The sequence below is a fragment of the Ammospiza nelsoni genome, chromosome 1 (assembly GCF_027579445.1).
Source record: "Ammospiza nelsoni isolate bAmmNel1 chromosome 1, bAmmNel1.pri, whole genome shotgun sequence".
Taxonomy (NCBI): Eukaryota; Metazoa; Chordata; class Aves; order Passeriformes; family Passerellidae; genus Ammospiza; species Ammospiza nelsoni.
Window position 1 is genome coordinate 105,811,643 of NC_080633.1, and position 12,649 is coordinate 105,824,291.

The window sequence follows — 12,649 nt, forward strand, 5'->3', positions numbered from 1 at the left end:
CGCTGCCGGAATCTTTCATGTTCAGCTTCTCTGGCAAGAGAGCCTCACCGAGCTCACCAGCCCGGCACGGCACGGCCGGAGGACCTACCCCGACCGGGGTCCCCGCGACCCAAGGCCGGGAGTAGGCGGCCGCCCTCGGGCGAGCCGCGGGGCAGGGCAAGCCCCGGCTCCCTCCCCGCCGCCCCCGCGCCGCCCCGCACGCCTCCACCATGTTGTCTCGGTGCGCAGCGGCGCGGAGGAGGGACCGCAGCCGCCAGCCCGGCTCCGCGGGGGCCGCCCGGCTCCTCCCCGCGGCCTCCGGTTCGAGCGCGGAGGCGCTGCCCCGGCCGGCAGGCGCGACAATCCCGACCCGGAGCGCATGGAGGGAAACGCGGTGGGGAGGAGGGGCCGCGGTGCCCACCGGAGATCCCGGCCATAGGGGCGGGGAGTCTCCTCCTCCTCCTCCTCCTCCCGCAGCGAGGCTCCAGCTCCCCGCACGCACCGGAGCGCTCGGCTCCCTCCTCCTCGTCCCTCCTCCCTTCCCCTCCTCCCCGCTTCCCTCCCCGGGTCGCCGCGGCTCCGGGAGGAGCGGGGGGGCCCCCGCTTCCTTTCCTCCCCCCCTCCTTCTCCCACCCGCCACGCCGAGGAGAGGCAGGTGAGGCCCCGGCCGCGTCCCCGCTCCGCCGCCCCACGGGAGCGGCGGCCGCGATGGCGGCGGCGATGGAGGCGCTAGGCCCCGGCCGCCCGCCCCCGGCCTCGCCCCGCCGCCGCGCCCCGGGGGCGGGGGGCTTCCCGCACCCCCGGCCCCTTCTCCTCCGCAGAAACTTTCTCGGCAACTTTCTCCCGGGCCCGAGCTCCTGCCCGCGGGGCCGAGGGGTCGGGCGGGCGGGAGCCGCGCTGGGCTGGGCGGGCTGCGGGCTGTAAGTTTGTGGGGGAGGGCCCCGTGACCCCTGCGCGGCCCGGGCCCCTCCCGGCCCCTGCCCGCCGCGCTGCCGCGGGCGCTGCGGGCCGGCTGCTCGTCCCCCGGCGGAGGCGGCGTTCGCCGCGCGGGCTGGTGCTCGGCGTGAGCCGCTCCCGGGCGCGGGGACGGAGGATGTAAAAGGGCAAAATTCAGGAGTCGCCTGTAGCTTGGCCTGCGTGGTTTTATATTCTATTAGTTTTTCTTCCCCCCGCCCCACTGTTCTGGTTTATATCCTATTATCGAGCCTGAAACATGACCGCTGTACGTTTCTGAGTCATTAATTTAAATGTTCAATCATCACACTTCATCAAGGCTCCTTGTCTTCCTTACAATTAGAAAAAAATGTGTTGGACACACACAGGCCCCTGTTCCTGCGGAGGCTGCACATAACTTTCTGCTCTCTCTGGACCCGCAGGCTTGATGTGCTTAAAGTTGTGTGCTCAGACCAAGGCTAGTGTGACTTCTCCAGTATTCAGTATTACAAATATGTGAAGTTTATGATATGGTTATTTGTTATATTAATATATTGGCTACTACGTGTCGTGTATGCATGTGATTATGATTGTCTTGGCACTGGGAAAACTAGGACAGAAATATTTCTGAAGCTCATGTTGTAAAGGTATATTCAGATGTACCTTCTGGATTTAACCCTAGGCAGAGGCCAGTCATTAATCAAAAATTAGGTGTTTGGATTTATTTTAAGTGGCAGAATGTTCCAAAACCAGTTTTGAAGGTTGGAGTACGTTCACACGGAAAGTGTAATGGTTTCAATTAATATAACTCATAGATAGCTGAATGATTTTTCAGGCAGATTTTGCAAATGAAATTGATCTTAAGTCGGGAGCCAGATATGAAAATTTACTTTAGAGTCTTTTTCTTTCCTTTTTGGAAAGTAAGCATTGAAGAGGGATAGAATTGCCTTGTAAGTTACCTTTGCAGTACCTCTGTTTGTAGGTATAGTTCACCCATAGCCATGTTTTTGTTGGCTTCATAGAAGTAAGAACATATCCTTTCCAAACAACAAAACCTCGCACTTCCACTCTTATTTCTGATGTGTATCTGTAAATTTAGTTATAGCAGGTTCCTACTGAGCATAAGCATAGAGTGGAGACTCTGTGTGTTCTGCACAGCCAGGGTGTTGTGGTTAATTTTGGGACAAGGTAGCATCTGTGATGGCAACAGGGACAGCAGCATGGGCACTGTGCTTCCGCTGAATTTCAAAGAAGATCCTCTGGTACCAGGTGTGACAGTAGTTAGTAACAGCAATTGCCAGTAATTAATTATTCCATGCGCTTTATTAGCTTTATTTCTTTAACAGGTGCAGCTCAAATAGAGCTATAATCTGTGTGCCTTCAGTCTCTCTAATAACTCTTTTGGCTGTTAGAAGATTTCAAATAAATTTGGCAGCAGAGGTCTCCCAGGTGAGCAGTTTCTACAAAATTTCTGGAAGTAAGGAAGCCAGGTAGAACGGTGCATTTAACCTACACACCAGAGAGTTCACAGCAACACTTACCTCAAGCTGGAAATTGCGGCAGGAAATGGGGCCTCCCTGGTTTTGCTGCTTGCAGAGCTACTGGTCCAGTTTTCAATAGTTATTTAATAACTGAACCCCTGTACCATTCTATCTGGAATGAGGCTGGTGAGCCCAAGGTAGCTTTAATCTATATTTTGTATTACCATGAGAGATTTTCAAGGAAATTCTTGTTACTCAACGACAGTTCTTAGGGTACAAAACATATGAGTGGAACTGAAAGTATACTTAAATTGCTGTATTATTTTGAAATAGCTGGAAAAATACTTAATACATTTTTGGTGTGCTGCATACTGTAATAATTCTACTGTAATACAATTATTGAAAAACTTCACATTATAGGGGTTCTTATCAATATTCACACAGCAGAGCAGAGAACTATTCTTGTGCTCCAAAGAAATGCTCTTTATTTTGTGCTTTGTGCACTTCTGCAGCTCCTGAAGAATGAAATTGTCACTCTGTTCAGTCTGATAAATCATGGCTGTCATGTGACAGCGATGCAAAAGTCTGCAGTGTGGCACATATCAGATTATGTGGTCAAAGTTTACTTTATGAACAAACTGGCTACATGGTTCTACTTTTCCATATGTGCTACCTGTGGACAAAAGCTGTACATTTTCAACAGATAATTCCTTGTGTTCAAGACATTAGTTAAAAGAAATACATTCTTTCATTCATATTCCCTGCTTGCATCCAGCTGTTTTGCTGTATACTTTGATCACAGTTTGAGTAAGGTACCTTGATGTTAATTTAAAAATTGGTGTCAGTACTAACACAAAAATGACTTTAGGAACGCGTCCTTACTCTGCTGTGTCGCATCAAGCAGCCTTTTTCAGGTAGGACGCGTTCTGTGCGTATGTACACAGCCTGTGGCTTCTGTGAAGTCCTCCTGAAAGGTTTCAGGCTTCTGGTGCTGCGAGTCCTGTGCCTGTGGCTGGAACAGATTGATCCATGAGGGAGAACTGCAGTTTCTCTACCTACTGTAACAGAATGGGTTAGTTTTTGTCTTGGAGGAGCCACCTCCAAATACAAGTAGGTAACTCTAGTCTCAGGATTTCTTTCACTTCTATTCTCCTTGAGAGTGGCAGTAGGAGGCTGTTTTATAGTGATGGATTTTATTATGTGATAATCACTATTTTTATGTTTTTTTTTAAATACTAGCTGCTTTACAGTTGCCATATGGGAACTTCTTTCAATCAGTACAGTCCCTGGCTGCATTCACACCAATGATTAGAGCTGTAGGGTTCCAGATTGTACCACCAATTGCCAGGTTTTGAAGGTAAACCTGGATAACTTCCCATGTGTATGCTTAGTTTAGTAGAGAAAATATACTGAAAAGATGCTGTCAACTAACTGTAGGACAAGTTTAATTTTAGCTTATAAGAGGTCATTCTTACTGCCTTTTGCATTTATGGGGGTTTATCCTTGATGGTGCCTGTGCATCAAAACAGATACTGGCACCAAAGTAATTGAAATGAGTGGGACTGCACCCTTAGGTAAAGTTAACACACATGGCTGATTGCAGGATCAGAGATCAAGATGATAGTAACTTTAATGCTAGAAATTGAGTAAGTAAACACTATTACTTATGCATGAGTTTTGTTCCTTTTAAACACATATTCTTTGAAAATGTAAAGGGTGGCTGGAAAAAGGATAGAAAACGCTCTCTATTGTCATTTTGGATAGGGACTGCATAGAGCACTGGGTTTCATGCTGTGTCCCCTAAGTCAGTGCACCAAAGCCATGCACAGCTGAAATCAAGCCCTCAAGCTGGACTTCTGGCTAGCCCTGGCTTATATCCCAGCCCCACAGCTCAGTGGGCTACTGCTGTACAGATTATCACTGACTGCATTTAAGGCTGTGTTGACTGTTGTGGCCAAGACTGGGGTTTTGTTTCGATTTTTCTTTACTGTAGTATTAGGTAATGTTATAGGGCATGGTTGGAGAATGCTGAGGAAGTAAAACCTCCTCAGCTTAATACAAAATAATTTGTATTCTAGCTTTTTGAACACTGTTAGTTGTTGAGTAGGGAATTGGATAACTTTTTTTGTTAACCTGGCTGTGTTTTATCTTTGTATTTTTGGAAGGCAAATGCTTTTATAGTAATGTTACATGAGACTTCAGTAAGTAACGATATTGACTGCGCCTATGTCTTAAATGTTTATGTAAATTTTGAATTCTGATGGTGATACTGAACATCAAATAATTTGTCTTTCAACTTGTCTGAACTTCAGGTAGATGAAAAACTTATATGGCTTAAAATGTTTCTGTGGTTTTCTTCACACCAGAGGTCTAGAGAAGTCTGGGAAAAATAAATGATTCTTCAGAAGTGATGAGCCCTTTTAGTTGAAATTTTAGAGTTATCTAGACCAAGCTTACAAGAATGAATAACTTTGTTTAATTCCATTGACACTGAAGTTGAGTAAACACATCCACATAAGTAAATCTTTATAGATCAGGGCCTTTAACTTTGTTTTAGAGAAACTTTCAGGAGAATTTTGTGGCATTAATCACACATTTAAACTCAGTCTTTATATTGGAGGGGTTTGATTTAGTAGGGTTAAGTTCCTTTGCACATGCCCAAAGTACTCTGTAGTGTTGCAAAACTGAGACAGTAGTAGTGTTTTATTCATGATGTGAATAAATGCAGTCAGGCCTCAGGTATGCTTCCCAGGACTGACAGCCCCTGTAGAAAAGAAGGGTTGGAGTGGAAGATGGTGTTCATGTTCCAAATGTTTGCCCATAGTTCAGGCAAACATTTTCATATTGCATGCAAACTTCAGAAATCAAGTATCTGGGCTAAAGATTTTGAAATTTCCACCCTACCTAATGGCCTCACAATTGTAAGAGAAGGCAGTGCTTGTGTGAGGTATTTAAAGAGTAATTAGAGGGTGCTATGGATCTCTTGTGTATTGCAATTGTATAGCATTATAACTGTTTTGGCAGTCAGCCAGGAAAGGGAGACTTAAAACAAATTAATAGTGAACAATCCAGTTTTAATAAGTTATTTTAAGTATGGTTAGATAACAACATTAATATTTATGCTTGAAGTGTGACAGAGAAAAAACAGGTCTCAGTTGTTATGTGTATCTTCTTGCTTTTCAAGAACATTTAACTGGAAACTAATATCATTACTGACACTTGTAACCACAGAAGAGTAAAAGTAAAACCCTCCAAAGTCCTTCTCTTTCTTTACATACTCTTCCTGTTTCTTGTTGATTTTTACCAGCTCAGCCTGTTCAACATAAATACTTTATTTTGCCAGTAATAGTACCCCAAATCCAGAAGCTAAAAGGCTGCACCAAGGACTCCACGACCACAGGCTTTCCTAATTCTCAGGCTCCCTTCCTGAGCATCCAGTATTGCCCAGCATTTCAGATGGTTGGGGCCCATGGGGAACTTCTGGTCTGACTCAGAGGTCTTTGGGCTTGTTGGGCTTCTGGTCTAATTTATAAAAACTGGCCTTTCAGTAGGCTTAACTTAACATGTGCCTCACAGATGAACAATGCTTTTAAGGTTTTTAAAGTATTCTTCACTGAAAAATGAATATAGAATTAGCATCTAGAAAATATTCTTGTTTTCAAAGTGCACATTTATATGAAACTAGCATTTGTTTGCCAAACTTAGAAAAGAAAACATTATCAGAACTGAGATTGAGGGAGGAAATGTAAATATATATATGAAAGTTCTGTATTTCATTGTAAAGTGTTAAAAGCAAATCACCACAATTAGTCATACATCTTTTTAGTGCTCTTGTGCCTCCTTTCTTTGCCTTGATTTTGATGTGTTTTTCTGGAGGTCTGCAGTTTGAGATGAAAACCTTATATTACTGATTCCCAAACTGACATCTTCAGAAGAATATTAACAGAAAAAATATGTAGTGCTTCAGTTAGAAGTTGATCAGACTTAGTCTGTGCGAAACACAGAGTTTAATGTGACATTTGTGTCTGAAATTTGTATAAAACAGGAGAGTCCAAACATCTTAAAAAATTACAGATCTGCACCAAACCTAGTAGCAAAGTTCACATTTTAAAAATCTGTAGAGTCACGGCATTTATATTCATGTGAAGACTAAGTAAGGGTGAGATGAAATGGGAGGAAAGCTTATGGTGATAAAACCAAGTGGTTTGTGTCCTTCTTCCTGTACCTTGAGCTGAAAACAGACCATGCCAGTGGAGCATTTTGCGACTTGTGGTGTTTTGTTGATCCCTGGTATTTAATGTTTGTGACCAGCTCCAATTGCAGTAGTTCAGTTGAAACACTTCACGTTTCCTTAGAGGTGTGAACTTGTAATGATGCTCTGATGAGGCTGTGAACATACTTAGTGATGCATCTTAAGGGCTCATAGGTAATCTCTCCTAATAGAAAATCCTGCAATACTTCACTGACAGGTGAATGTGAAAATACAGATTTTTGTCTTCTTTTCTCCTAATGCAAAGTTATGCAAGGCTTAAATAAGTTTTGCAAGGCAAAGACCATTCTCTGCTCTGTGTGAAGACTAGCCCAGGTGAGTTGTGTACATTCTAAAAAGGAGACTCTCCCTTACTGAACGGGGATGGAAGACTTTTAGTTTTCTTGATTGTTTGAGGATTTTTATCCTAAATCTGAACAAAGCTTCTCTTTGATGCACATGTGCTTCAGCTGAAGCTCACTGAAAGAGGAGTTGATGTAAATCAAACCAGAAGTCTATCTAGGCAAATATCTGCTGTCTTTTTTTCAATCCACTTCATTCTGGATAAATTCTTAATGTCTCAACTGGAAGTTCTTGGAAGTTTAGTTAGAGGCTAATTTTCAGAATGGGTTCTTTGAGCAACAGATGGTACTTCTTATTCTGCCTGTTCAAAATAAAGAGTATTCAGGTTTTTTCCAACAGCAGTGTTTTAAAATATGACTCTGCTCTCTGGCTTCTGAGACATTGATATGTGAGATTTTTGCCAAAATATTTTCTTTGGTTTTATTTTTTTGGGATTCTCCCTGTCATATATTTTTGAGTATAAGTTGCATTATAGAACGACAAAACCCTTAAAGCAAAGAGAGGATGGGCTCGTTTAGCTGATGCTGGTGTTAAATATTTGTTTAGTGGATGATTAAAGGTTATAATAGCATTGGCCTCATCAGCTTGTCCATACCTAACTGACAAACATTCACTGGTAAGAGGAAAAGGGTATATTAGTCTCACTGTAGACAGCCATGTTTAATTCTTTTTTCGTAGTAAAGTTATTCTGTTCAGGAACACTTAGAGCATAGAGCAAAATACTATTACTTTGGAAAACAATTATCCATGAAGAAAAGAGAAGAGAAAACAAGGGTAATTCCTGAGATGTTACTACTAGTCGATTGGGGAAATTTTCTTGAGTAATATTTGTTTTCTCAAGCCTGAGAAGTAGGCATTGTATTAACATTCTGTAGTTGGTGAAAAAAAAAGAGTTATATGTATTTATTTGGTGGGGTTTAAGAGGTGTTTTTTGGCTTTTTTTTTGCTGTTTTTCTGTGGTTCTAAGTGAGAGAGCAAAATGCAAGTACAAAATTTTCAGCTTCAGATCACACAAAAATTAAATGCTAACTGTATATGGCTAGGAAGCAATAGTAATATGGGTACCTTTTTTTTACTTTCAAGTACAATTCTGTACTGTATTTTAAGCACAGCTACACACTTAAAACACAATTCATAAATCGTAGTGATTGAGGCTATTTAAAGTGATAAGCTTTCAAAATATCTTGCTGAATAATTGCACGTTATGTAATTTGCTAAAGATATAAATCTTTTTCATTTTAGGAATTATTTCTTATCTTGTACGCTGGAGAACTCGTAGAACTGATTGATTCAGGCTATCATGATGTACGTAAAATGAGACAAGTGTTAGTTTATAGATGAAAAATTATTTCCCTGGAAACGTTTGACTTGTTCATGCATAGTAGGTGTATTTAAATATTCTGGAATTCATTTGCATTGGTTATGAAATCTAGGGCTCTTTGATTACCTCCCCTTCCCTTTTGCTTAGGTCTGACATATCATCAGAGTACTATTTAAATCTGGTGCATACATGGTGAAGTCACAGCCAAATAATATGTGACTTATATTAACAAGCGTGACACCTTTGTTTTATATGGTTATTTTAAATTACTATTTTACCTCAGATTTACACTCGGGCTTCTTCGTTCTTTTCCCAAAGAAAGAGGTTGAGCCTTACTAGTCAGTAAACTATATTGACTCTCCATATTAGGTTTGCACTAATCCTGTTAGCTTTTTGCCAGGGGCATGGATTCTCTGTGTGTATATTTAATGTAATAGTAAAGTGTCTTAATAATTCTCTTAAGCTATATGCATAATTATTTAAGCAATGACACTGCAATTTCTATGGAAGACATTTTTATTTCTTCCTAGTGTGTGTTCAGTGGCATTTGAATGGAAGTTCTGATTGAAACCCATATAAATAACCAGTGTTACATTTTAAAGTACAGATTAATGTGTTGCTTCCTAGATAAGGATATAGAGGGTAGTAACTCTAGTGCAAACCACATTTTCCTTTAAATCTGCTAGATTTATTTACAAAAGAGAATATTAGCTTTAGTTTGTGAATAATTTTTGGTCACTACAACCTCTAAGGCATTAGAATAGGTAGATCCCATACTTTCAAGTTTTTATTTTCTTCGAAAATAGAAACAAATCTCTCCTCTTTCAGTTAAACTTGTCTTCCCTAAATATGTCTAAGATTCTAGTGAACCAGTATCTAGATAACATTGAGGGGTGGAATATTCTTTACACTCGCAACAGCTTTACGTTACTTTATATATTTGGGTATTCAGATTCTGATTTCAGGTGGTTATGTATTAGCTCTGCCAGTTTGGTGATTTAAATTTGTTTAAAGTTTTGGTGGCTAGCAACATAGTTTGAGTATGTTTTAAAACTCAGTATAGGTTTTCCTAAAAGTAAACCTGTGTCTTTCTAGAAATTTCAGTTAAATTTTTTTTTCCTCCACATTAAATATTAAAAAAATGCCATCAGAAGGGTAACTTACTTAGTATTATACTTATATATGACGTGTAGTCAGTCTGTGTATGACTTAATTTGGCTCCATATGTCTGTTGTACTCTATTTTTGCTGTTATACAAATAGAAGTAAACATTGTTTGCTACATTATGTGCAATACAGTGTAGCCAGGTAACCCGATAATTTATGTGATGGAATCAAATAATATTTAGGCCAACAAAGAGTAACCTGCAAAAACTTCTAAGCCTGTTGATTTATCACAGCATAAGAAGTTCTTGAGGAAACCCTGATTGCTCTAATGGAAAATTGAAAATTTTGTTAGTGTTACTGCTGCAGGATTTCTGCAGCTTGGAAATCATGCCATTAAACTGTTGCTTCTCTTAAAATTCCTAGATTTGATGGATTTTTACTTTTCCCTCGAGTTCCCCTGAAACTGAAAGCCAAAGCAGATGCAGATAATACAGTTTTACTGTCAGAATATCTGAATGGGATAATTCTCTTTAAAAACATTGCCATGTAAAATAACTTCTTACATGCTCTAAATTGAAATGGAAATTAGATTTTTTTGATTTTTTAAAAGGTTTGTTTTAGGATAGTTTGTTTGTTTGTCTGGGACATTTTTTTGCTAATTAGGAACTGGAAAATCTGAACCTGCTTTTATTCACAAATGTTTTAGCGTTGCTATTCTAGGATGTGATCCTTTTTCACACTGAAGTCAAGTGCAAAATTCCCCTTGACTTCAGGGAGAGCTGGATTAGCTGTACACAAAAGAACTAAATCATCCTCTGGGATACGTGGAGGCAACTCTATTGAAGTAGACTTCATTAGAGTATAAAATGAAGACAAAAAAATGTAGCCTGCCTTAACAGGCAGTGAAATTGGATCTGTTAGCTCAAACAGCTAGGTTAATTTAGCAGTTGAATCAAAGATTTTAGCCCTTTTTCAATTAGATTGTAGTTATAATACTTCACTGCATTGAGCAGTGAATAACATATGTCACTTAATCTTGACTACAAATATTTTACAGAAACTAGAATCTCTTTATGAACCTTTTTTTGTGGTGTAAGAATTATCGCTTGGTAAATGTTAAGCAAACTTTTGAGGAGTTTATCCTTAAGTAGATGAAAGGAATCTGTTTGAATTGCTGTTTAAATTTAGGCTTTATATGACAACTTGTGTGAGGTTTGGGGAGCCTTGTTTGTATTTTCAGCCTCAGGCTGGCTTCTTGAGTGTCTTTATGTAGTCTTGCTGAGATGAGAAGTGGATAGTTCATTCACACCGAAAATTGAACTGGATGTTATCTCCTGTGTTTACTGGTGGTGTTTGGAGTAATCCCATTGAGTTCCACAGAAGACAGTAGTGCCTTTGGCATCTTCCACTAATGCTTTACACAACAGTATCTGCTTTGTCTACCCTAATGGTGAAGAAATAATATTTGACAAATGAACTCAAATGTAGTGATTACATATGTAATAACTTCTATACTTCTCATAAAATGTATCATTTGCACTCTTGCGCATCAAGTTTTTCTTCTGGTGCTTTTGGTATCTGTTGGAATCAGGAATTAATTCGACTGTTTGTGATGATTATGACCTGAGCAATTTCTGTATGGGTTTCTTGTAATTCCTCTTTGAAATTTCACAAGGGGAAGGGGGATGGAAGTATTGTAATCTCCTTAGAATAATTTGAGAATGGGCCCTTAAATGCTGCCCCGCATTTCTTTATTAACATTTCAGAGGTTAATAAAATCTGCTCTCTAGGAAGCTTCACAGGGCTCTTTGCTGTTTAGCATACATAGCTCTGAAAAAAAATCCTCCTCAAATAACTGTTGCTGCACTATTTGGCTGGTTTTAAGGGGTTAAGTAGTAAATTTAAACTCTCTGAAACGCTTGAAATGCTAAATTTACAAAACAAGACACGAGAACTGTTTTAAGATTAGTCATAGTTAGGAAGCTTATTGAAGCACCGGCATCTTCCTGGATACATCCTGTACTTTTGTGTCTTCAGCATGCCTCATCTATTCATGGTCCTGACTGCTTTTTGGTTTTTAGAAACTCTTGCTGCAACTTCTTTGTGACTGAGATGCATTGTCAATCAGTCCAGTCCTCCCCATGCCAGCCAACTGCCCCCTTAATGCAGCAATTCACTTGGATGAATAGTGCTCATACTTTAAGGAGACAATTGTCTACCAGAGAGAGAGTGCCAAGTTGATTTAACTTGGTATGGGTGTGAAAGAGTTTTTAAATGGGTGCTGTCAACTAGCATTGGCCCAGAGCACTAGTTGCTTGAAAATTGTGATAATTGTTATAATCTGATTTCACATCAAAATTTGTTCAAAATATTTTAGTCAATCATTAGGCTGCAGAGAGCATTAGTACCCTAGAAGTGGTTTTCAGACAGTCACCCGTGGCCTGTCAGAACTGTAGCAGACGTTTCCTGGCTGAATGTACAATACAGCTTTTAAAATGGACTCCTTTTTGGCAGTACATCACTAAATTGGTGAAAGAATACAGGATTTATGTTGTAATCTGCTCTTCCAGTTCCATTTAATGCCACAGCATGTGTTGAAACACTTAGTTTATACTGGGTGTATAATACAGTGTAAAACCACAACTGTAGCCTGTCATTACTGTAGTGCCTACAGACCTGAGCTGCTATTTAGCCAAGCCAGCTACTTGGATTATCCATTACCTGGAATTGTGTGAAAATGGACAGAATTTATGAAAATTGCATCGCTGCTTTGGTGACTAAAATTTTTTTATACATTTTTAGTTTTAGTGCAGGTTGAAATGATGCATACCTTCTAGGTACACCATCACTTGAGTGCAGAGGGTTTAGTGCTGTGCTTGATAGTGTAAGGATCGACTTTTCCTAAGCATAATTTGGGTCCTGATATTTCTTCACTGCACTTTGGAGGGGAAGAGAGAGGGTGAAAAAATTAAGAAAAAAAGTGTGGAGAAGATGCTTCCTGAAATTCCTCATGTTTCTTTTTCAGGGAGGCCAGGAAATCTGAGAAAATAAGTTATTTCTGTCAAGAGCCTGACAAAATGTCATTATTATCCTAAACGTGTAGAAAGGATGCTGTTAACAAAATACTCAGTTTAAAGGAGAGAAAATTTCTTAGGGGCATGGCAGCGAGTAGTGAGTATATTTGGGGGCAGGGAGGAGGGTGTTTTCCTTGCTTCTC

General features: G+C 40.4%; 1 protein-coding gene across 1 annotated transcript in view; it reads left to right on the plus strand.

Moving 5' to 3' along the window:
• The first annotated feature begins 374 nt into the window (after window positions 1–374).
• The window catches only part of YES1 (YES proto-oncogene 1, Src family tyrosine kinase), a 49,460-nt gene continuing 37,185 nt past the window's right edge, over window positions 375–12,649 (plus strand). Inside the window, exon 1 of the mRNA XM_059485100.1 lies at window positions 375–634. The gene's annotated coding sequence lies outside the window, so the exon portion shown is untranslated. The remainder of the gene's footprint in view (window positions 635–12,649) is intronic.